We start from the raw sequence: 27,108 nt of genomic DNA on the forward strand, positions 1-27,108 counted from the left end.
ATTTGACAGTCGACTTACTTTATGTTGTTCATTAAGACTCTTTTCCTACTGTTGTAACTTTAAGTCACATTTGTTTATTTTTTGGTGACATAATTTAATTTACATGATTGATTAAAAGCTTTAATTTCAGGATTATTTACAGCTAAAAACAGAGTTAAAAACCGTTAAAATGAATGAATTCATGATGCAGTTAATTGGTATTGATCCATTTACTTGAACTGAAATTTATTTGTATTTTGTATTGCCTACAGCACGTCTCTAAGAGAACTTCGTGTCCCATACGGCTTTGTGTGTGTACACGGAAGGTAGCAACTGAAAGAATGGGAGACACTGTTATGGTCACACCGGTTAGTTAGTGAACGTTTATGCTGCAAGATATTTCTGTAACTTTGTACCACCACCTTTTTCTTATAGAAACTTAAGTTTATTTTCCATATTCTGACGTCGCATCAAGTCATATTTTGATTGTAGTTAAACTACTACACCTACCTTAAATGCATGACAAATGTTTCCGTTAAGTACCAATCATTCTGAGTCTTGTGTATCAACTCATTTGTTTAATACGATCGAAACAAGTCTACATGTGTCTGTTGTAATGTTGTAGTTGTGCCATTTTGTCACAAGATGGCTAGGTTGACCACGGGACTGTTTATTCTTGCCAAAACTGATCTAGAGTTTATTTTGAGTAGCCTAGCCGCGCTAGACAATCCACGGCAACGAATTTAATTTTCTGCCAGGGTGGGTCTAGTTACCCTCCACAAGGCTCGAGGCTGGATTCTCCTAAAACTGGCCGGACGAATCACCATGAAGTGTAGAGTCAGAAGGCGGGCGTAACGAAGTGACGACGGAGGTGCGACGATTCTGACAGAAACAACCTGCGCACAATAAACAGTTATTTTTCGACTCTGCTTTGGCCACAGCCCTTAAAGATTTGAAGCTAAAATTCAACTTGAAAGATAAACAAAGGACGGCACTGAAGTGTTTCATTGAGAAGAAAGACGTATTTGGACTTATGCCGACGGGATATGGCAAATCCTTAATATACCAGTTGGCTCCGCTGGTTGGGAAGCTAATGGGACTTAGCCACAATCCGCCGGTGCTCTCGGAACTACGTCAGCCTATTCGTTGCGTTGATTGGTTGTATACCTACCCAATTGCTGCAGAGGGATTTGAAAGACAACCTTTTAGCCCGCCTCCCTCCCTGTCGAGCGTGCCTAGACCCTTGTGCCTTCAGAAACATGGGTCTAGCGCGGCTAGGCTATATTTTGAGAGTATTAAATGGATAAAACTATGCATAAACCAGAATCGTAATATTCTTGATGTTATTTATTTTATATAATTGTTTTGGATCAACATTAATGTTACAATACAAGTAGGGAAATATGTTATTGAGAACTTATACTGTAAAAGTCATTCTGTTTCTTTAGAATCACACCTACTTAACCACTTGTCAGTCCTCCCTGTCAACGTGTTCATCTCTGACCTGTAAATGTCAAACCTATGGTCATTAAAGTTTTTTGGATGAAACTCTCCTGCTCTCTGATCGGAGCCCCTGTCTGTAAAGGAGCCATCAAGCCAGTATTCCAGAGTCACTAACTCTATCACAGTTTTGGTAAGAAAATAGTTGTAGCCAAATTACATTGACTTATAAACTGCTGAAAACTACTGTATGTAAAGATGTATGCAGTTTTTTGCAACTGATTCAATTCCTTAATCAGAATACCATGTAATTTATGCAATTACATTAAACAAAAAAAAAAAAACAAAAAAAAGATTTACGTCCCCCAACCGGAGGGTCAGTGGTTCGATCCCCGGCTCCGCTGGCTGCATGCTGAAGTTTCCTTGGGCAAGATTCTGAACCCCAAATTGCCTACCAGTGACTGTTCCACTGGTGTATGAATGTATACTGACTGATGTTGCAGGTTGATTAGCAACCTGCAAATTAGTGTATGAATGTGTGTGTGTCTGGGTGAATGGGAACAACTGTTGTAAAGCACTTTGAGTACTCTGATGAGTAGAAAAGCGCTATATAAGAGCAAGTCCATTTACCATAACTGACAACGACAGTTGCTTGATGCATCAATGTAGGAGACAGATCGATGTGATTTCATGGCACTTATATTTCTGTTGAATAATGGAACAATGTATGCTGAAAAAAATACTTACGCAGCCATTGACTTTACCATGTCCACGTCATCTACACCACCCAGTCTTTTCAAATGTGCTCGCTGAAAAGGAGTAATTCATTGTAAGGAGTGTTCATTGTAAACTGAAGATTTTAAAAAGGCTTAACAAAAGACACTTCATTTCTGCTGCCATCCCACTGGCTTGACGCATACCAGTGGAATGTCTTTATACGTTTTGGTCTGAAGGTGGTGCTTGTGGAAAAGTCATCAAAACTTAATTGTTCACCTACTGAGGAGGATCTTAGCTTGGCTAATACTAAAATTAAACAAGCAAAGACCAAAGCCATCTGTGTACTGTGTCATCATTTCGAACCTACCAAGCTTGCACCCTCATTGGCATCCTTCAGCCGACCCTCCAGTTCATGGAATTCAGTTCGTGTAGTTGCTGGTTTTATTTGCATTGGTGCCCCATCAGTAGATCCAGTAGCAATCTTTACTGAATCTCTTATTTCGATGAGGAGCTGAAGGACTTTCTTCTGAAATTCTAGGATAAAGGGAAGAGAGTACAGATGTTACATGGTAACAGACAAATTTATTTAACCCAATAACCACTGTGGTTTTGTTAAACATTTAAGTTACGTTAAAGGGGAACTTCGCTTTCCAGATAGCTCCAGTATTTAGACGGGCAGGCAGCCTAGCAGCTCAGCTAACGAAAAGTATGGGGGAACTCCCTCCCGCCCCCAATGTCAAAGTTTGCCCTAACGTGCTTTTTTTGGGACACAGACCACAACAAATAGCGATGGCCAGGTAATGTAGAGACTTTCATTCATGTCTCCTCTCTAGTATGTTGTCAGACACTCGAGACTATCCGAGCCCGTCAGTGTGTGAAAAAAAAAAGCATGTTAGGGCGAACTTTGACGCGGGGGCCAGTTGCCTCATACTTTTCGTTAGCTGAGCTGCTAGGCTGCCTGCCCGACTAAATACTGGAGCTATCTGGAAAATTCCTTTCTCCATCACTCACATGTATCAAAGGACATATGAAAACTGACCGCAGGTTGAAAAAAAGCGAAGTTCCCCTTTAAGTTACGCCTGTTATAAGTAGCATTTGGGGTTATGAACACGCTTGTATCCGGATAAGAAAACCCAGAGTTACATCAGCTGACAACCAGCTTCTCAGTACACGTAAACCAAAGATGGCCAATGTTAGGTTCAGTGAAAACAGATAACCTGGGTATGTTGAGCTTGCTTCATAGTACAAGTGTAAGAGAAGGCTCAGTGAAATGCAACATAAACACCACCTGCATTATTACAAATCAGTAGAGAGTCTACTTACTTTCCTCAGACAGAGGAAAGCTTAATGGCCTCAGTTTTTGAGTTGAGGTTTGCGGGCACACTTGAGCAGTCTCAGATCTTTCCCTGGCCTCATTGGGTTGGTATGGCACACCCTGTCTTTTTCCCCTCACTTCACAGTTTTGTAATCGAAGACCTTGCTCCCTTCTTGGCAGACTTGGGTGGGTGACTATTCAGATGCTGCCTTCTCTCTAAACTCCTTGGTCATAACTAATGGGATGAAAACATCATTAACAACATTAACACCTGTTTTTCAATAGGTCATGATCTAAAGAACTTAAAGCAGATTGTTAAAAGGTTCACTGAATTAATGGCTTAGATCAGGGTATTCAATGCTCTATAGCAGCGATGTCAAACTCATTCCACTAAGCGCCGGCGTGGCTACAGGTTTTTGTTCCAACTAAGCAGCATCACACCAGACCTGACTCATTTAATCAACTGATCTCAGTCTCCAAACAGGTCATTGGTCAGACTGTGTGCTCTAGGCTACAGCATTTAGTTCCAACATATCTACAGCACACAGTCTGACCAATCACCTGTCTGGAGACTGACATCGGACAAACTGGGACTCCTCCTCCTCTGGCTGTGTGAGAGGGACTCCTCAATGAGGCTTCCGCTTTGGCTTGTATCTCCATTTTCTGCTAATGAAAAGAATAGATTACACATGCCATATTAAGTACAGTCGAAGTTTATCTGTCCACTGTACTTCAAATAAAAACAATTTATATGTAGCAGCATGCATCTTAAAGGGGAACTTTTTTTTTTTCAACCTGGGGTCTGTTTTCATATGTCATTTCATACATGTGAGTGATGGAGAAAGGAATTTTCGAGATCCCTCCAGTATTTAGCCGGGCAGGCAGCCTAGCAGCTCAGCTAACGACAAGGACGGGGCAACTACCCCCGCGTCAAAGTTTGCCCTAACGTGCTTTTTTCCCCACACTGACGTGCTTGGATAGTCTCAACGAGTGTCTGACAACATACTAGAGAGGAGACATGAATGAAAGTCTCTACATTACCTGGCCATCGCTATTTGTAAAAAAAAAAAAAACACATGAGGGTGAACTTTGACACGGGGGGGAGAGTTGCCCCATACTTTTCGTTAGCTGAGCTGCTAGGCTGCCTCCCTGGCTAAATACTGGAGCCATCTTGAAAATCCCTTTTGCCATCACTCACAAGTATGAAAAGAGATAGGAAAGATCCCAGGTCGAAAAAAAATGAAGTTACCCTTTAAGCACACTCAATAGGTTTGGAGATATTTTACATGTGGAACAACATTGGATTAATGAAGAAAAATTATAGACTAAATACCAACACCATTTTTGCAAAATGTAAGTAAAAGACAGTAAGCAAATCTGCACTAGCGTTTATGAACAACTCCCTAACACTTAAAGTTGAGTTAACAAGAAAATTTATGTTTAGCAGCAAAAATAGACCACCACCTACCAGACTGCACCTTCTTTTGAACTTTTTCAGGTACACAGGGCAAAGGATAGAGATCATCTATGGAACAAACAGCAGCCATTATTAATTCACAAAACGTAACTTTAACTATAATAAATGCCTAGTTTTACAAGTGACAAAGTGCCATTTAAACATAAAATGCTTAGTGGATCAATGGGCCAACACAAGCTTCCCAAACAGCTGTAATACATCATAGTATAGTTTTCGCAAGTTTCTGGAACTTGACTTAGGATGAACACTAGAGTGCCAACTTAGCTTTTTCAGCGACTGTACCAACAATTTAAGTTACGTTTCCTCTTAAAGAAAGCACAACTATGCTCATAATAGCCACATTATACAAAGCTTCCTCATAGAGCATACTGTTTATACTACTTTTTAAAAAAAAATCACTGTTACATACCTGTATGCCTCATGTTTGGAGGCCAGCATCAGCCACTCTATCCACATCACTGGCCGGAAGATCATCTGCAATAAGTTATACAATATATTTTTTAAGCTAGATTCAATGGTTCTCAACCCTGTTCCTCAGAACCCACTGTCCTGCATGTTTTAGATGCGTCCCTGCTCCAACACACCTGACTCAAATGATCAGCTAGTTATCAGGCTTCTGCAGAGGCTTGATGACGAGCTGATCATTTGAATCAGGTGTGCTGGAGCAGGACACATCTAAAACATGCAGGACAGTGGGTCCTGAGGAACAGAGTTGAGAACCAGAAGAGAGGTTTTAGAGTGTGAAGTCAGTGACGACATGCATATTCATAAATCAATGAGAGAGGACTCAGGGGTACATGTGACAAGCCATTTTAAATTTTCTATATCCAAATTTAATATGATATGTTGGGACAGAGGTGAGTTTAAAGGTTTAATTAATGCCTGCAGTGGGACAATGTTTTTGCCTACCCATTTGGTAGTCAGGATAGAGCTTTTTCTTTGGCTTTCTCTTTTCAGGAATCTTTGACAGCTCCTCTTCTGAACAGCTCAGTTCAGCAGTGGTTGTGAAATCATATTTTTCACATTCTTTTGGTTATCTGAAAGACATTATTATAAACAGGTATTATAGAATTTATGATAAAAAGTACAGATTTTATAAGACTGAGATAGTGTAGGATAACTTGCCCAGGAAGTCAAAAATAAACAAATAGCAAACTCTGCGTGTCCCAGAAACCAGATGGATTCTTATTACAGGTGTGCAATTTACATCATGTAAACAAAATTTCTAATTACATACCTGATTGAATTTTTACTTTCACCAGAGGAAATGTCATCCATCCATCTTCAGGATTTTTGCAGGTTTTCAAGGCCCTTTTCAATCCTTGATTTGGCCAAAATACCCAACCATTGTTAAGCCAACAGGATGGTATGACTTCCTCCATCTCAGCATCACCTTCTCTCCATACAGCTCTGGCCCACATTGTTCTTGCGCTACTAGTATCTTACACTATACAACAGACACACAAAAATAAACACAATGTGAAAGCTACCATGAAAATAAATATTGCTAATGTGTGGTAAAGAGATATTTTCAGTATCACATCTTATATCAATATATTACTGCAGTAATAACAAACACATTAGAAATGGATCAAGTATTACAAATTGTACCTAAGATAACTTCAATGGTTAATCAATTCATTATTAATCACTAACTATTTTGATAATTGATTACTCATTTTGGGTCATTTACAATTGTAAATACAATGCAATTTTAAGAAAAAAAGTCAATCAAAATTAGTATCTTTGGGTTGTGAGTAAAACAAAAAATTTGGGGACGACATCCTGGCAAACAGTGATTGACATTTTTCATTTTTTCTGATATTTAAAAACAAACAAATATTAATCACTTAGTCAAGAAAATAATTGGCCGATTAATTGACTATGAAAATAATCATTAGTTGCAGCCCAAGTGCTTATATTGCTAAGGATGTACATATACTACATACACTATGAGTATAAAAATTTCCACAGAGCGAGGTCTATGTTCAAAATGACAAGTTTGTTTGTTATAGTCTAACGCTAATACTTACACATCACTGTCCTGTCCCTCAATATCCATTCTGTGTCTGTGAGTGTCAGAGTGGGGGTGGTCCCATGGGGGTGACTGGGGCAAGGTGCTATCCAGTGTGGCACATCCAGTATTCGCAGAAAGTTCTTAATACCTCTCACCACCATGAAGCATTGATATAAGAACGAAGCCATTTCCATATGGAAGACATACAGCTTTCTTCCTCAAATCCCTCTGCTCAATGAGCTTTTGTTTTCCATTTCATTTTTTCATCCCTTAGAAGGGCTATGTTGACAAGTTTGGAGTCGCACGGAGTGTCAAAGAAACTCTCTAAACAGTCAAGGCGGTACACATCACACACACACATTTGATCTGTCCTTTTTTCCTTCACAAAGGCATAGCCATCTCCAACAAGGAAACAGGAGTCCTTCTTTTTGGTTGACACCAATGTCCGCTGTGGTGCTGGTGTTGTGCTAACTTTGGCATTATCCATTTCAGCTATCCTCTTAGCAAGCTGTGAAATGGGGCTCTTTGCATTTCGAACACATTTCGTCAGTTTGTGCAAATGGTTCTCAAAGGGAAATGCACAGATCTCATTTAAAGAAGTTCCAAAATTCCTAACATCTTCTGCTAAGTGGGTAAGAGAGTGGACATTGTACGAAGCGAAGATGGGACTGTAGAGCTTAGTTGATGTTTTGTAAAAATATATGAGTAACTCTTCTGCATAGGTAATGCATGCCTTTCTTGTGTCATCATCAGAGTTCAAAAGAATGGACATGGCAACAGTCAGTGTCAGAAAGTGGTTGTAGAAGCTCTCATGCAGCACAGCACGGAGAGCAACAGGTCCGGTGTACAGTAAAAACTGTCGGAATTCAGTTGCTTTCCATCTGTAACAAAACAGCAAGACTTCATGGTTGTCTGGCAAATTCCCTCGGCAGTTTCCCATTGAGAGACAAGTGTGGATGAAATTTCACTAATTTGTCTCTGGGACAGTTTACACTGTCTTGGACTCTGTTTGAGGAAGACCAGTATGCATCTAACCACTCCTAGGCAGACCAGATGCATGTAGTCCAACACAAATGACTGTATGGCCTGCAAGTCTGCATCTACCAGAGGTGAGCGTCCACTCTGGTGGGAAGCGTAGTACTGCCTGTTGAATTCCTCATCCGTCCTTGGGGAAATCTTCTCTTGTGGTTGGAAATTGTACACAACCCTGTGGTTCACATATTGTCCTTCAACAGTGCATCGCTCACAACTGAAGTATGGATTGTGTCCCTTAAGGCATTTCAAAAAAGCTCTAGCTGGGGCATCACAAATGAAGGCATTGACTTTTACCTTTAGCTTTCCACCTTGGAATGAAATGTTGTCGTGTTGCAGCCTGGTAAGTTCATGAAGAAACTCTGACATGAAATCACTTACAGAATTTGGTTTCTCACTGCCACAATATATGGCTACAATAAATGACTGAAACCTTTTCACGCTGCAAAGAATTGGCCAAATCTGGACATTCGATGACTTGAACAATGGCAAACCATCTATGTTGAAATTTAGCACGACATCACTTTCTGCGGGAAACTCATCCGGAGACTGTGAACATATTTTCGAAATTCCAGACTCAAGACCAAAATAGAAATATTGACCACCGCACAATTCCCATGCTTCTACTTGGCGAGGAGTTTTTAACAGTGTTCTTGCATCTTTGGGCAGCTGATGTCCATGTTTTCTCAATACAGACAGCAGCTCATCAACAGATGCGCATGGTGCTTTGTTCTTAACAGCCCATTTGGCCAAATCAGTAGTCAAATCACTGGATTCATCTGATGAGGAGATGCCCCTTTCTGAACCATTACCGTCACTATCAGACTGCTGGTCATCACACACAATATTTTCATCCTCAATGTCTGTATCATTAATGTCTGCATCATCCAGCTCTTCTCCTAAACCTTGACTGACTGCATCAACAGTACAACGATCATCTTCCTCACCGCTCAGTGCCACTGCATGCAATTCAGCATTCCGCCGCCTCCATTTCTTTAGGTACGCCATCTATTAAATACCAAAAGATAAAAGACATTTATCGTGGCGTATTAACACGACACAACAAATCGATAATTTTTAATATTAATGTTTTTTTTTATCGATTCGTTGTTGTAGTAGTTGTTTTAAAAATGTCAGAAAAGATGAAAAATGTCTGTCAGTGTTTCCCAAAGTCCAAGATGACATCCCCAAGTGTTTTACTCACAACTCAACTCCTATGGAGCAGAGCAACAGGAAATGTCTGGACATTGTTTGGGCACGCCCTCATTTTGAAGTTAAGGCGGAATAAAACTTATAGAATGCGTGGTGACTGAAATGTCTAGTCAAAAGAACTGCATGAAATTAATAAAAAGTTGGTCTAATATGGACACCTGTCCAAAATATATGCCGGGTTATTTCTGCAGTTGAAGCAAATAAAAGCACGGGCTTCTCTTTGAGAATGTAGGACTTACTCTGGTCGCATACTCCAGTGTTTTCTGTGATGCTAGTAGCTCATGATCCAACCCGGTCTCACGGGGATTCGTGAAACTGTCACGTAAGTTTTAGTTTCGGTTTCATGCGCACCAACACGATTTCGTCATGTTTTTCGTGCCGCTCACCACGAAATGTTTTTCGCTGTGGTAATCACATCTGAAAGTGGTTTATACCGGCGGATTCATGACGATCTAAGCTGTCCATCGGCGTATACTGCTTGTGTGATCGCGTTTGCGGCCACCGGCCGCTGGACATTCTTGAAATTCCTATGCAAATTGGTAAGTGTACCACCGGCTTATGGTTAGGTTATGGTTAGGTTATGGTTAGGATTATGGTTAGGGTTATGTTTAGGGACGATGTCATGCAAAATATAGCGTTGGATTCGCCGCGGTTTTACATTAAAAATATAATATACACATTCTTTTGAAATACGTTCTGAGTGGCACGAAAAGTCCGCCGTTTAAAATACATTGGTGTGCATTTCGTGGTGAGCGGCACGAAAAACATGACGAAATCGTGTTGGTGCGCACGAAGCCGAAACAAAAATTTACGTGACAGTTTCACGAATCCTCGTGAGATCGGGCTGCATGATCATGATCCAGTCGTAAAAGAAAAACTTCCGGGGAATGCCGACGGTTGTAGCAGAAGTGTTTTTTTCATTAGTGGTTGTGTTAAGATTGACCCAGATACAGTAGTGCTTCTGCTTCTGATTGGCTACACCATAGTCAATCAGAAACAAAAGCACTACTGTATCTGGGTGACTACAACATATTGGCAATCTGATTGGCTGCACCATAGCCAATGCCCACAGAGCTAGCGAACATTAGCACCGACGGTGTTAACTAATGTTAGGCTAACTAATGTTAGTTACCACTAACGGCGTCGTAGCGCCGTTAGTGGTAACTAATGATAGTGACAAGGGCTAGTTGGCCGTCGAGTTGTCGACAACTACATTTATCCACCGGTACTAATTCATTTTAGCGACTGCGGCGACATTTAGCCACCGATGCTATCACCAGCGGCTACATTTAGCTGCAGAAAGATCCCAGGTCAAGGTCGGGACATGAACCCAGGATTCCATTGGGGTCAACATGTTTTATTCCATTTAAGTGTCGCATCTTATGATGTAAACATTCAGCACTGACTTCCTGATGAGCTTGTTGGACTGAATCTTGTTTTATGAGACAATTCCAATCAAACTCTTGGTAAAGTTTGTAGTGAAAATGCTGGTTTAGCAGAGGATGGTTTCGATCCATCGACCTCTGGGTTATGGGCCCAGCACGCTTCCGCTGCGCCACTCTGCTCCAGTCAGAGATCTCCTGATGAGGTCGGTGGTGGATCAGAGAGGAGCATCTTCTCTTTATCAAGCGGATTCGCACAAGGGAGGTGAGTGTGTGTTCCACTTTGCGCACTGCTTTCTCTGGAAACACTGTAAAGAGGATGTGCAAGGTCGGTAGGAAGTATGCAGCGGTTGAGGTGCAAATGGAAGTTTTTATATAATGACGGAGATGCAGAGCACTTCGGTAAGACAACTGTATGCAGGACGGTCAGAAAAGTGTTCCTGGCCCTGAAACGGCTTTTACTCATTGTGGTTTTCCCTGGACATAAACCTGTCAGAGCCTCAAGGAGGAGTTCCACACGATTGCAGGTGAATGATGTAGAGATCTGTTAAATTCGTTTTAAATCATATTCTGTTAATATCATTGTGCTGCAACCTCAGACTGGGATTAGTCATTTTAATTTCTTTTAGGATTTCCCAGTGTGATTGGCTGCATAGATGCACACACATCCCCATCACAGCTGCCTCACATCATGAAAAGGAAGTCCAATCACAGCATAAATGTGCAGGTAGGCTACAAGTAGACTGACTACGGTTTCTAAATGTTAAAGACTGCATCATAGTTCCACATCTGTCATTCTCTGCACTGTCAGATCATATCTGATTCTTCATACATCATTTCTAATGTGGAGGCCACGTGGCCTGGGTCTGTACATGATTCCAGGATTTATGGAGAGTCTAACCTGAGCAACAGACTGCAGCGTGGTCAGCAGCCTAAAGATTTTCACAATAGAATTCACTTGTCTCCCTCCTTTAATATACTCTAATGTATCCACTATACATTACAGGAGAGTCTGATGGCCTTCTGCTGGGTGACAGGGGTTACCATGCCAACCCAGGCTGATGACCTCATGCCCTGACCCTGAACCAGGCCCCCAGCAGTACTTCAACCGGGCTCATTGCAGGACCAGAGCCCGGGTGGAGATGACCATAGGCCTGTTGAAAGCCCGTTTCCAGCGCCTACATCTTTTCATGGTGACCCCTGAGAGGGCCTGTGATATTACTGTGGCATGTGTTGTTCTTCATAATATTACCACTATTAGAGGAGAGCAACACCCTGCCCTACAAACTGAAGACCAAGATGATGACCCCGTCCACCTGCAGCTATCCAGGACAGCAGAGCAGTCAGAGAAACCATATGCAATAATCACTTTAGAGTTTAAGTCACCATCATCACCACCACAGCAAATAAAGACATGATACACAATTCATTTGGTCTTCTTTATTTCCTACAAATAAAAGAAATCGTTCAGTTAATGTTCCAATAGTTAACATAATTCACCTGTGACCATCACCCACCTCTAACTTGTGCTCCAGTATTTCAATTTCCAGATCTGCCCTCCTAACCTTTTTATTTTTATTTTTATCAGCAAATGCAGTTTGTAAATCCGTTTTACTGAAAATACATAGAGGACATTAAATTATACAGTTGCACATGAATTCCATGGAATGAACCTCTGGTGTTTCCTGAACATTCATCTCACTGTGTCAATCTGTGCAGTGGAAGTTGAGGAACCACCCTGCTGCTGTCCAGCCATGCTGTTAAAAAAAGATGAGAATGTGCAATACTTCAGTGTAGGCGAAATGTCACACTCTATATTCCACCCTAAATGTGAATGGGAAGAGAACTATCAGTAACATACCTCTATATGCCTTTCTTGAGCCCCCTCTGTAAAGGCAGCAGTCACAGTTTCATCCTCTTCATCCTAGATCAGTGACATGTTTCAGCACACTTAAACTACCATTTGGATAAATCTTTGGAGTATTGTCTACTTACAGTTACAAGGTCTGTTGTGGTGTGAAGGGGCCAAAAGACAAAAAAAGACACAAGAGAGAGCTAAATTATATATATATGTATATATATATATATATATATATATATATATATATATATATATATCATGGTAGAGACTGCGATTTGGTAGAACTGGAGTTTCTACCAGTAGAGATTGCGATCGCAATCTCTACTGGTAGAAACTCCAATTCTACCAGTAGAGATTTTTCAGGGCTAAGGTTAGACTTTTAAGGTTAGGATCAGGGGTCAGGGCAGGGGTTAGATTAAAAGGTCAGGGTCAGTTAAGGTTAGGGTCAGGGGTCAGGGCAGGGGTCAGATTTAAAGGTCAAGGTCAGTTAAGGTTAGGGTCAGGGGTCAGATTTAAAGTTCCATCTCTACTGGTAGAGATTACAATCGCAAACTCTACTGGTAGAGACTCCAATCGCAATCTCTACTGGTAGAGACTCCAATCGGACTCCAGTAGAGATTACGATTGGAGTCTCTACCAGTAGATACTGCGATCGCAATCTCTACCAGTAGAAACTCCAATCCTACTGGTAGAGGTTGCGATCGCAATCTCTACTGGTAGAGACTCCAATCTCCAGTAGAGATTTGTCAAGGCTAAGGTTAGACTTTTAAGGTTAGGGTCAAGGGTCAGGGCAGGGGTCAGATTTAAAGGTCAGGGTTAGTTAAGGTTAGGGTCAGGGGTCAGATTTAAAGTTCCATCTCTACTGGTAGGATTGGAGTTTCTACTGGTAGAGATTACAATCGCAAACTCTACTGGTAGAGACTCCAGTCGCAATCTCTACTGGTAGAAACTCCAATTCTACTGGTAGAGACTCCAACTCTACCAAATCGCAGTCTCTACCCTGACATATGCATCCATGACCTTTTATACCACCTGATTTACAGGCATCTACTTTCTTTCTGTTGGCTGAGCAGAAGTCTGTGTTAGTTTAAATAAGCTTAATTATTTAACAGAACATGATATGGATGCAGACATTTAGGCTAGGTGTGGATAAAACAACTGCACAGTCAAACAGCCACTTAATATTTAGGCTACTTCACAATGTAAAACATGATCAACATGAAGTACCTCCATGAAATAATGCCGAGGTCTGACCTGTTTGAACGACGTTTCTATATTTCATCTTAAGCTGCTGCCACGTGCGCTTCTCCCCCTCAGGATTTCACCTATATGAAATAACTTAGTATTCTACCATTCAAACGGTTTTTCCCTGTAATATTATTACGATTACAAAGGACTACATTTAAACTTAGGCATTGACCTGGGCAGCAGTGTTCTCCACACCGTCTCCCTGTCTTTTGCAGCTGCAGCAGTGTTGCCCTTCTTTCTAAAAACGTGTTCAAACTCGCCATATCATGGCTCTATTGATGCTGTCTTTTCAAAGTTGTGGTGCACACGCTTAACTCCGAGTGAAACTACTCTGAGTTGATTAAACCAACTCAAATCAGCCGTTGTGAAACCGAAAACTCAGAATTTCCTATCTCAGAGTAGATCAACTCAGAGTTGAGGATTAAATTCAGAGTTTGTTAAACCTGCTTCGTGAAACAGGCCCCTGATGAGCTTGTTGGACTGCGTCTTGTTTTATGAGACAATTCCAGTCAAACTCTTGGTGCAGAGTTTGTAGTGAAGATGTTGGTGTAGCAGAGGATGGTTTCGATCCATCGACCTCTGGGTTATGGGCCCAACAAGCTTTCACTGCTCCTCTGTCTGGGGTTCTGGAATGTCCGGATTCCAACTCCCAGTGTTCCAAGATATCCGGGTTCTGGAATGTACTTCTGCAGTTTTATTCTTAACATCTTCACCTTAAAGGATAAACTCATTCTCTGCGAGCAGGGTTCGAACCTGCGTGGGGAAACCCCATTGGATTTCAAGTCCAACGCCTTAACCACTCGGCCATCACAGCTTGTTATTTGGTTGTCTGTCTCTCTCTGTGGCCCTGTGATGGACTGTTACGTGTCCAGGTGAAGTCTGCCTTCACCCTAAGCTGAGATAGACTCCAGCCCATAGATATACTAGATGCCTCGCCGGCCAATGAGAGATGCGTCAGTGCGCCGCCATCTTGGAATGGGAGCAAGCGGGAGTAAACAAACCAGCGATAAGCGTGTTTATCACACACCGATTGCCAAAAAGCTCAAAATGCCACAGTCTTGTGCGGCCTGGGGCTGCACAATACATCCATCCTCTATACACCGCTTTATCCTCATTAGGGTCGCAGGGGGTGCTGGAGCCTATCTCAGCTGACTCGGGCGAAGGTAGGGGACACCCAGGACAAGTTGCCAGTCTGTCGCAGGGCTACATATACAGACATACAAGCACACTCACATTTACACCTACGGGCAATTTAGAGTAATCAATTAACCTCAGCATATTTTTGGACTGTGGGAGGAAGCCAGAGTGCCCGGAGAAAACCCACACATGCACAGGGAGAACATGCAAACTCCACGCAGAAAGATCCCAGGCCCACCCTGGGATTTGAACCAGGGATCTTCTTGCTGCAAGGCGAAAGTGCTAACCACTACGCCACTGAGCAGCCCCTGCACAATACAACGCAACCCAAACACAAGGGCACAAGGAATCACATTCCACAAGTGAGTATGCCCTTTCCATGGAACTTTTCACAGATTTCACCAGATATTGTAGCAGAAACCCATGGTATGATACCAAGATGTTGTCAGTCTGTGGCTATATCTTTGGAGAAGTGCACACAGAGATGACAAATTGGGTTTCAGAAATAAACTCATACTGAACTTAGAAAAGGATATATTGTTTTTGATGAGCAGTTAATGAAATCAATATTATATCTAGCTTTTTTTCATGCAGGCATGGAACACAAGTAAATTGAAGAATTTAGGCATGGTTCCAACTTTGTGCTAGCTATGTGCTGTTATTGTTGTTCCCTTTTTTCTCAGAGTGAGGAAAATCTATGCCTGTGAGTACTGAATTACTTACCCGTTTGTGTTATTGAATTGAGCAAGTACGATGCCGTTGAGTTTGATCTTGTACTATTTTCCGCGACCGCAGTGCTAACCGTTAGCATATCAATGGGTTTTCCCATAGGAATTAGCATCAAGCTAGCGGACTTTGTTTATACGCGTATAATTGTTCAAAGATGTTAATTCCATATGGAAATGCGGCACAAAAAATGAATAATCAGTAGACTAAATAAATAAAACTTAGAAGCTGCTTATCACGGTGATCAGAGAAACCTGACATCACAACAGGTCAACACAACAAACAGTTGCAGGAAAAGGGTCCCTAAAACTTGTTGTACTGATTGACACCATCTCTTTGGGAGTGTAATCAAAAGACGACCTCGTAAGCTTTCAAGTGAGCCATACCATGTCGAAATCTATGCATTACAAGGAAAGTTATGAGCGGAAAACTGTGTCTGTGTAATGGTCTCGCATATGGGAGACGCCAGCGTGTCGTCATTTGCTATGGTCACGTGGTACAAGACTGTTACTGGTTGGCAAGAACTGGCAGTAACATAACGGCTTGCTACGAGAACGGTATCGGGTTTGAAACAAATACGTACCGTTATCGCTTTTCATGAATGAAATTGCACATGTATTTACCACAATGGTAATAGCGTGTGTAGTTGTTGGTTGTATGAAGCGTTTTGAGAAGGGATCAAGCTTGGAATTTCACCGAATACCGATGTCAGGAGAGAGAAGATGGCGGTGGCTTCAGCCATCAACAGGAAAAATTGTACCCCAGTAAGCAGCAGAGATTGTGTTTGTGGCTCCCACTTTTCTTCAGGTAAACTATTCAATAGTTTAGCATGTTTAGTATGTCCAACTTTGAGCTTATTTACCAAAAGATATTGATTTAGTGTCGCATCCTTCGCGTGAAGCGATCTCTACACTTTCGGTTTGGTTCAGTGTTGTCATGTGTTACCGATCGCTTTTTAGGCGATGAAACTATACTAAAGTCGAATGAAGCATATTCAGTAACATCTCCTTAAGCCAGCAGCCTCCTATTTATAACCATATGTGTTTCTGTATGCGTCGAGCGATCGTTTTTTTAGAATTGTCCTATTTTCGATCACCAGTGCTGTGGGTCTGTTACTGTTACATAGAAGCCATACTGCAGACAAAAAATACAGCAACTTCTTGACGTTTCTTTGACATCTTGTTGAAGATTAACAGAAGATATATTATTTTTAATTCATAATTATATATTTTTGGGTGGGTGAACTGCCCAGCGGTGTCAATCAAGTAAAAATAAATGTCGGTGAAGGAAATGAAGGATCGTCAACCCACCCAGTCTTCAAATTGTAGGGATCTGGCAAGGTTTTACCGTTTCCCTGATATCTCAGCTTACTCATGTATATTTGTCGGGCCTCAGGTGATAAGGATTGAGCATAATCGGACAATTTCACGGAAGGATAGTTCGCATCAGCCATTGTTCCTCTGGTTCCTTTTGCCAACCAGCGCAGTAATCACGTGACTTCGTGACGTCACTGTTTGTAAACACTGGCGTCTCCCATACCAGACGTTGGTTGTTTACAACTTCACTCCCGTTCCAAGATGGCGGCGCACTGACGCATCGCCAGCCTATGCTGGACAGTGGTGTGAGGCATCTAGTATATCTATGCTCCAGCCACCCACAGACCTACAGAGGGTAAAATGGTGTACAGATGGATGGATTTTATTCATACGTTTATAGGACCTTTTTGGACATTGTCTTGTTTAATGTGACAATTCCAAGCAAACTCCTTGTGCAGTTTGTAGTGAAAATGCTGGTCCAACAGAGGATGGTTTCGAACCTTCTACCTCTGAATTACGTGCCCAGCATGCTTCCATTGCACCACTCTGCTCTTTTTCGTTCTGTTTTGTAGCACACTGCTCTGATGAGGCAGTTGGTGTTTTCTCTGAACAACAGAGTCAAGCTATGCTTGTTTTGTAGTGAGAAAGTTGACTAAGCATGGGACTCATTTTTGACCAAATCAAAGTAAATTTACTGCTATTGATTATCTTTGTAGATTCTTAGTCATCCAGATCTCGGTAATTGTAGAAGCGTCAGTAAATTCAGCTGCGCTCTTCTGCGCTAAAATACCTCCTTCTAGCCCAGTATATCAGGAAAAGAAGGCAGTAGCATCACCAGGCAGAGACAAGAGTATGACCATTGACTTTAAGGAGGAATAAGTCAAAAACATTGACTTGATGTCTGAGGTTTGGACTTTCTGTTATTTTGTAGCATTTTTTTTCTTTCTTTTTCGATGAAAGTAAATTATTCCTGATTCCTTCAGTCTCCTGTTTTTTCTGTCTCCTGTTTATTGTCTTCATCAGTGCTGAAAATAGTCTGCAGTGGAAAAAGCAACAAGAAGCAGCATGAAGGTGTGACAACAACTAACAAGGTAAGTTCCTTCATACAGGTGTGAGGGCTGACAGAGCAGAATGCTAATGGGGGATGACAAAATGACAACAAGAATACCAGAAAACTCTAAATGACAACATACAACAAAAATGTACAGAATAAACACCAAAGTTGTGTGTAGATCATAAATCAGATTGTTAAGTCGTTGTTGGAAGGTGGAAACTTTAGAAGAGTTCATGACTTTGAGGGATACAAGAGGAATAATCAATCAAACTTTGTTTGTATAGCACTTTTCATGCAGTAAAAGCAACACAAAGTACTTTACAACATTTAAAAACCATTATAAACAAGAAAGCTCATTCCTCCCTCCATTTATACATATATACACACACACACACACACACACACACACACACACACACACACACACACACTCATCACTGATCATAGGGTGATATGGCATGGCACTGAGGATGGTGGAAAATGCCTCCATTGGGGTCCATCCATCCGCTTTATCCTCACTGGGGTCGCGGGCGGTGCTAGACTCTACCCCAGCTGACTCGGGTGAAGGCAGGGGACACCCTGGACAGGTCACCAGTCTGTCACAGGGCTACATATACAGACAAACAATCACACTCACAGCTACAGACAATTTAGAGTAATCAATTGACCTCAGCATATTTTTGGACTGTGGCAGGAAGCTGGAGTACCCGGCGAAAACCCATAAATGAACAGGAAGAACATGCAAAAAGAGTTCAGACATGTTTTATTATATTTTAGTGTAACATCCTATGACATAAGCACTCACCTCCTGATGAGCTTGTTGGACTGAGTCTTGTTTCATGAGACAATTCCAATCAAATTCCTGATGCAGAGTTCGTAGGGGAAATATTGGTCTAGCAGAGGATGGTTTCGATCCATCGACCTCTGGGTTATGGGCCCAGCACGCTTCCACTGCGCCACTCTGCTCCTCGGTACTCTGGATGGGACTCCAATCAGAGAGATCAGATCATGTTTGAAGGAGTTGTTCTATCACTGATACAAACATTCAGTTAGAGAAAGAGTGAAAATTAAGTGAAACTGTTTGTCTGCAGCCTCCAAATCACAAAATCCTCTCTGCTCTGTAAAGAGGGCAGATTTGTAGATTTCTGCTGTTTAGCGAAGAAATGAGCTCCAAGTTCAGCAGTCAAACTGGTCCTTTCTCTGTCTGAATGTGATCAACTTTTGCTGAATGATTTGACAGATTGTAGGTGTTTCTGCTCTCACATGTAAATGACTTGTTACTTCTGCAGTTTTATTCTTTTTTTTTTGGTCAACACAATTTATTGAGCTTTTTCAAAAATACATTTTAACAAGAACATGCAAAAAGAGAACAACAGCAAGAAATTTAAAAAAAAAAAAGGGTAAATCCCCCCACCCTTCAAAATTTCCCTCCTGGCCCAGCTGAGTATCATCCCCTACAACATTGCATCTATTCACATATTAATTTTACAACAACTGTAAAGGCAAAAAAAAAGGTGAGAGAGAGAGAGCGAAAGAGAGAGAGAGAGAGAGAGAGAGAGAGAAAATACTTTGCAAGGTACATGCAGTCCAAAGCTTACTTAATCGTCAGCAGAGAAAGACGTCATTGTCTTGAAGTACTGAAGTAAAGGGTTCCAATGCTGATAAAAATTTCCAGAGGTGTCTCTTAATGAAAATGCAACTTTTTCTAGTTTCAGATAGGACATAGTGTCTCGTAACCAAGATGTTATGGAGGGTGGTGCATTACTTTTCCATAATAACAATATTTTACGTCGAGCTATGAGTGAAGTAAAAGATATTATATTTCTTTGTTTTTTTGATAATTTAATCCCAGGTCCAGGTACACCAAATATGGCAATAAAAGGACTAATTTCAATTTGATGTCCCAATATTTCTGAAATAATTTTAAAGTACGACTTCCAGTCGTTTACTAGCTTTGGACAAGACCAAAACATGTGTGTGTGATTGCAAGGAGTCTGGGAACATCTATCGCAAATATCAGTAGAATTTGGATATATCTTTGCCAGTTTGGTTTAGCTGTAATGTGCTCTATGAACCACTTTAAATTGTATGACTTGAAATTTTACACAGGAAGAGCAGAATTTTATTTCTTTAAGCGCCGCTGACCACCACTCTTCATTAAAAGAAATACCTAGTTCAGCCTCCCACTCTGTTTTTATCTTGGCCAAGGCAGGTGATGAGTCTGATATGAGTAAGTTATAAAGAAAAGAAATATGACGCTTGGATTTTATCACAAGAGGGTAGAGAAGATCTATACCCGAGAGAGGAGGCAAGACAGGGAACGAAGGAGTATTGGATTTGAGAAAATGACGAATTTGAAAATATCTGAGTAAGTCGGGGCTGCTCAGCGGCGTAGTGGTTAGCACTTTCGCCTTGCAGCAAGAAGATCCCTGGTTCGAATCCCAGGGTGGGCCTGGGATCTTTCTGCATGGAGTTTGCATGTTCTCCCTGTGTATGCGTGGGTTTTCTCCGGGCACTCTGGCTTCCTCCCACAGTCCAAAAACATGCTGAGGTTAATTGATTACTCTAAATTGCCCGTAGGTGTGAATGCGAGTGTGATTGTTCGTCTATGTATGTAGCCCTGTGACAGACTGGCGACCTGTCCAGGGTGTCCCCTGCCTTCGCCCGAGTCAGCTGGGATAGGCTCCAGTGACCCTAGTGAGGATAAAGCGGTGTATAGAGAATGGATGGATGAATGGATAAATAAGTCGGGTGGCTTAAGGTTAAATTTAGAACGTAAATCTTCAAAACTGGAAAAAATTCCTTCTATGTAAAAATCCCCAACTGCTTTTAAACCCTGCCTGTCCCAGACAGCAAATCTGGTGTCCGTCTGAGCAGGTTTAAATAAGATGTTGCGAACAGGGGTATGACAAGGGAGTGTCTCCCACTTATAATTATGTTTAATTTGCTGCCAAATTTTCAAAGTCGCAGATACAATCGGGTTATCTGTATAATCTTTGGATTTTAATTTTCCTGGATGACACAACAAAGCTATCAATGAGAAATAACAAGAGTCAGACTCCAACTGACTCCACTGTGTTTCAGGATAAAATGTCCAATACAATATTTTGTGCATGTTACATGCCCAGTAGTAATGCTGAAAGTCAGGTAATCCCATACCACCGTCCACTCTGGCCCTTTGCAGTAATGACTTTTGAAGTCTCAGAGGTTTATTGTTCCATATAAATGATGAGATCAGGCTGTTAATGATGTTGAAAAATGATTTGGGTATGTATAGAGGAAGGCACTGAAATAAATACAGAAAACGAGGGACAGTGTTCATCTTTACACTGTGTATTCTTCCAGCTAAGGTTATTTGAAGTTTATCCCATTTCTGAAGTTCCTCCTTAACTTTATCAAGGAGTAGAGCAAAATTATCATCAAAAAGACTTTTCATGCTTCGTGAGATGTTGATGCCTAAATATTTAAACTTGGTAGTAGAAAACGCAAAAGGTATATTGGTTGAGGGAATATTCTTTGCTGATTCATTGATTGGGAAAAAGTCACTTTTTTCTAAATTGAGTTTATATCCTGAGAAGCTTACAAAATTCTTTAGTGTATCCAAGACATGAGGGATAGTATTGACCGGATCAGAAATGTAGAGAAAGAGGTCGTCGGCGTACAAAGAGACCTTGTGTTCAACTCCTCCCCTCCTTATGCCTGGAATAAGATGGTCACTTTTCAAAGCTATAGAGAGGGGCTCAATTGCCAAGGCAGAGAGGAGGGGGGAAAGTGGACACCCCTGCCGAGTTCCTCGTGTTAGAGGAAAGAAAGCAGATCTAAAAGCATTAGTGCATACACTAGCCTGAGGTGCTGTATAAAGCAATTGAATCCATGAAGTGAAGTGGTCGCTGAAGCCAAATTTTTGAAGTTTGACAAACAAGTAGGACCACTCCACCCGGTCGAAAGCCTTTTCAGCGTCCAGCGCGACTACAGCTTCTGGAACTGGCACTGGAGATGGAGATAGCACAATATTAATAAGTCAACGAACATTGGTAAAAGAGTGTCTGTTTGTTATGAAACCCGTTTGCTCTTCTGAGATAATATTGGGTATAACAGTTTCAAGGCGGCATGCAAAGATTTTAGCTAATATTTGTACATCTACATTTAAAAGCGAAATGGGTCGATAAGACGAGCAACTGTCTGGATCTTTACCCTGTTTACGTATTAGTGAAATAGTAGCTTGTCTGAGTGTTGGGGGTAGAATTCCTTGTTTAACCCTTAGGGCCCTAGGGGGGTTTAGGTCCATTTTTGACAAATTCTGAATTTACCTTTATATTTCACCTTAAAAGCTGTTGATCTTGCTTTGCTTGGTATCTTTTTTTTCAGCACAACCTCACCTGTGTGATTCTATAATTATTTAGACATTTTGATATAATGTATGGACACACTTGACCTAAAATAGCAGAAAAAATACAAAATCTGAGTAGAAAAAAGTTAGATTTTTTTGCTGTGGACACCATAAACATGTGTAATGAATATTTTTCAGAGCTTATAATGTAAATATAAATTGTTTGTCATAAAATAATGTACAAATTTAGCAGTTAACACAGTTATATACCACTATTTGCACTAAAATGGAGGAATTTTTTTAGGCGTTTTAGCACAACTATTTACAAAATCACGAGGAGTCACAATAAAATTTTACATAAATGAATTTGTACCATTCCAAAAAGCTTTTTCTGTCCACCACAATCTCTACAATGACAACAACAATAGAAACAGTCTTTAGGACCACAGGGAGAATCCAGAGTCCTGGTGTTCTCCATTGCTAGAATATGTTTATTATGAATATTATTATTATTATTGTTGTTTTATTATTATTATTTTATTTTATTATAATTATTGTTATTATTATTTTATTATTATTATTATTATTAGTAGTAGCAGTAATATATTACATCTGAAACAAAATCTTCATTTTCTGTGCATCTTTGGTGTCTAGCAGAGAGTGATCTGTGGCCAAAGCCAGTGAAGGACGTGCTGCTCTCCCAAAGAGTTATAACTATCACCTGACTAAAAAAAAATTTAAAAAATGATAGAAAGTTCCAAATCCGCACTTTGGCCATCTCTCCTCTGTGTATTTCTAGAATATTCCACTCTCTTACTATGAACACACAGACTGGGGGCGTGTCTGTGCGGCCGCTCCCCGTCAGAGCGTCTCTGTCACTCAGCTCCAAGTTTCTCAGTCACTTTTGGGGAAATCCAGTTTGCGTTTTTACTCCAGAGAACGCCAGGTTTGTGAAAATCTGGTCCACATTTTCCTTCCTACACCAAGCATAACTCCAATGGTCTGTGTTTCTCACCAGATGCTTTCAGCCAGCCCAATCTCACGAGGATTCGTGAAACTGTCACATAAATTGTTGTTTCGGTTCGTGCGCACCAACACGATTTCGTCATGTTTTTCGTGCCGCTCACCACGAAATGCACACCGATGTATTTTAAACGGCAGACTTTTCGTGCCACTCAGAACGTATTTCAAACGAACAGGTATATTATATTTTTAATGTAAAACCGTGGCGAATCCAACGCTATATTTTGCATGACATTGTCCCTAACCATAACCCTAACCATAACCTAACCATAACCCTAACCCTAACCCGGTGGTACACTTACCAATTTGCATAGGAATTCAAAGAATGTCCGACGGCCGCAAACGCGATCACACAAGCAGTATACGCCGATGGACAGCTTAGATCGTCATGAATCCGCCGGTATAAACCACTTTCAGATGTGATTACCACAGCGGGTTTCGTTGTGAGCAACACGAAAAACATTTCGTGGTGAGCGGCACGAAAAACATGACGAAATCGTGTTGGTGCGCACGAAACCGAAACAAAAAATTACGTGACAGTTTCACGAATCCCCGTGAGACCGGTTTGTTTCAGCAGAGAGGACTCTCCGCTGAGTCCAAAGTTCAAAATTTCGCCGCGCATAAAAGACGCTGGAAATAGCTCCGGTGAAGTTCGGTAAAAAATGTGGCATTTATTATTGATCATATCTCTGGTTTTACTTGGCCGATCAACATGATTCAAAAACTGGTAGAAAGTTCAAAATCTGTACTTTCAGCACACGTTTAAAGGGAGACTCGCCGACGCTTCATTTTCCTGCTTTGTTTTGATTACCACGGCGCAACAAGAAAACGCTCCAGAGCGTCTTTCGGGTGGCAAGGGTTAAAAGAGTCATTATACATATTCAGTAACAAGGGAGCTAGTTTTGTGGAAAACTGTTTACAAAATTTGACTAAAAAGCCATCAGGCCCAGGTGATTTCCCACTGTTCATTGACTTAATAGCTCTGCAAACTTCATTCAGGGTAATAGGAGCATCTAGAGCAGCTCTCTCCTCAATTGACAACTTTAGCATTTCAATGTTGTTAAAAAATGTAGCATAGATGAATCATTTAAACCGTCTGACTTGTATAATTGAGAGTAAAAAGTCATAAAAGTATTGTTTATTTCATGGGGATCTAATGTAATTTGGTTTGCTGTATTTCTAACTTGAACAATTTGTTGAGCAGCTCTTCGGCCTTTCAAATAATTTGCAAGTAAACGACCAGCCTTTTCACCGTGTTCGTATAAAACCCCTCGTGCTGTACGTAATCATTTAGTGTTTCTCTTTATATATGCGGAAGATGAGATGATCTCACCCCTAAGAACGGCTTCGAGAGCTTCCCAGAGTAAACTTGGATTTGTGGTATTAGATTGATTAGCCTCAAGATAGTTGTCTTTAGCTTGATTCATACGTAAGATTAGATTTTCATCAGATAATAGTGTGGGGTCAAGTCTCCAGGAACGAAATTCTCTGGGGCCAGAGGCAAACTGCAACTCTAGTGTCAAAGGAGAATGGTCAGAGATTACCCTTGCCTGATATTCAGAAGTAGTTACCAAGGGCAGCAAAGTTTTATGGATTACAAAGGAGTCTATACGAGAGTGCGTTTTGTGTACATGGGAATAGAATGAGAACTGTTTGTCTACTGGATGTAAATGTCGCCATATATCAACAAGACCATATTGGGACATGAATTGTAAGAGAGCCTGTGCCATCGTAGGAGGAGTGGGATCCTTAGGGTCGGATTTGTCTAAGCTTGGGTTTAGGATTGTGTTCAAATCCCCGCCCAAAATCAGATAATGTGAACGTAGTTTTGGTATTGAAGAAACTAGTCTTTTTTTTATGAAGTTTTCATCATCATAATTTGGTCCATACACACTTACCAATATGACTGGTTGTTGGCACAAAGTCCCTACTACAATAATATATTCATTCATTTCATTTCATTTATTTATTTAGTTGTCAGGGAGTGTACATTAATGAACATTTCTGTCAATGCACCAGAATTAGCCAAAAGGCAATTTTTCATCCGTAGTCCCAGGACAGATGTAAAATAGTCAATATCTTCCATTGTTGTCATATATAGTTTCTGACACGTCAAAGGGAACATTTTTTTTAATGAGTATAGCTGCACCTCTTGTTTTATTATTATATCTAGAATGAAAAATTGAATGTCTCCAAGATTGGTTCAGTCTTTTCTGATCAATATTACGCAAGTGTGTTTCTTGGAGAAAAATCACATCTGCTTTAAGATCTTTAACGTGAGAGAGAACTTTGGTTCTTTTGGTGGCACCATTAATACCACCCCACATTCCAAGACAATATTTGCACTATGCGTCCATTGCAATTACCTGTTTCTCTGCCTGCCATGAACTAGTTGCATAAAATCAGCTAAATTCTTATACTGCAAATAGAGCAAGAATAGAGGAAAAAGAGAAAACATAAGAAAAGGAAAAAAGACATTAAAATATAAAAGTACCCCCCCACACACACACACACACCCCACACACACACACACACCCATCACCAGGCAATCCACACATTTAAGGGAGTAAACTTACAAATATCAAGGAACCTATAGTACACTTAAAAAAAAGGAGTCGAACACAAAAAAAGGAGAAGAAAAGAAAGAATAATAAATGCATAAATAAATAGAAAATAAATAGAAAAAGTACTACTACTGATAATGATTGAATAATTAAAAAATGGATAAATAAAAAGTAAGAACATAAATTGATAAAATAATAAAATGTATTGCTTCTTATGTGTTTCCTATCATTCTAATTTAAACTAAAATGCATTTATGAATAGTTTTATAACAGTCGCAATAGAAGAAAGAAGAAGTTAAAAAAAAAAGTTAATATACCTGTGAATTGTCTTATAGTGTTTCCAGCGTCCCTTCTTTCAGAGTCCAGTCCGTATTGAATTTGAAAGGGTCATATCTAACTCCAGATGAACTCACAGTGACGGTAAAGTGCATTAACAGGAAGGGGAGTTTTTCAAGCCATCAAATCTAAAGGGATGAAGTGTTGAATGAGTTGTCGGGTATCCGGGGGGAGGGGGCAGTTCAGCATACGCACCGCAGAACCAGGATTAAACAAAATCAAGTTTACGAACCATTCTTGGCTTTATCGATGCGCTGAAGTCCTTAGCGGTCTCTGGACAGTTGTTGATTGTAGAAATCCTCAGCATCGTCCACCGTCTCGAACTTGTAATCCTTTTGCTGGTAAGTGACGCAGAGGGATAACGCAGGAAAAACTTGACTCCCTTCTCGTACAGTTTTGCCTTGACCGGATTGAAAGCGGCTCTCCTCTTGGCGAGGTCAGGGCTGAGATCTGGAAAGATGAAGATCTTCCGACCATTAAAAAACAGCTGCCCTTTCCTCTTCGCAATGGCGAGAACCTGCTCCTTCACCGGGTATCGCAGAGAGCGAACATACATCTGTCTGGGACGCTCCTCGTCGGACGTTCTTGCCCTCAAAGCCCTGTGCGTCCTTTCTGTCTCGTCTTGGAGTACCTCAACAAGGAACCGGGACATGAATGCCGAAGCTCCAATGCCACTCTCCACACCTTCAGGTAAGCCAATGCTGCATAAATTCTTTCTGCGCGAGCAGTTCTCAAGGTCCTCTGTCGTGGTCAGCAACTCTCTTTTTTCCTTCTCCAATATGTCCACCCGTCTCTCAAGATTTTCAAGTCTGTCACTGTGGTCAGATAAGCTCGTTTCCATCCCAATAAGACGCGGCTCAAATGCATCTAATTTTTTTGTGGACATCACCCAGAGATGCATTTAGTGGTAAAAGCGAGGCATTAAGTTCCTTGAGGGTTGCG

The 27,108-nt window shown here is 41.0% G+C and overlaps 3 non-coding genes across 3 annotated transcripts; all 3 read right to left on the reverse strand.

Annotated features, from left to right (window-relative positions):
- Window positions 1-10,682: 10,682 nt before the first annotated feature.
- trnam-cau (transfer RNA methionine (anticodon CAU)) lies at window positions 10,683-10,754 on the reverse strand. The gene has a single exon. It is a non-coding gene; the product is annotated as a tRNA-Met (tRNA).
- A 3,658-nt stretch (window positions 10,755-14,412) lies between these two features.
- On the reverse strand, window positions 14,413-14,494 carry trnas-uga (transfer RNA serine (anticodon UGA)). Its single transcript has one exon. It is a non-coding gene; the product is annotated as a tRNA-Ser (tRNA).
- Window positions 14,495-18,807: 4,313 nt separating this feature from the next.
- trnam-cau (transfer RNA methionine (anticodon CAU)) lies at window positions 18,808-18,879 on the reverse strand. Its single transcript has one exon. It is a non-coding gene; the product is annotated as a tRNA-Met (tRNA).
- Between the last annotated feature and the right edge of the window lie 8,229 nt (window positions 18,880-27,108).

This window comes from Acanthochromis polyacanthus, chromosome 6 (assembly GCF_021347895.1).
Source record: "Acanthochromis polyacanthus isolate Apoly-LR-REF ecotype Palm Island chromosome 6, KAUST_Apoly_ChrSc, whole genome shotgun sequence".
NCBI lineage: Eukaryota > Metazoa > Chordata > Actinopteri > Pomacentridae > Acanthochromis > Acanthochromis polyacanthus.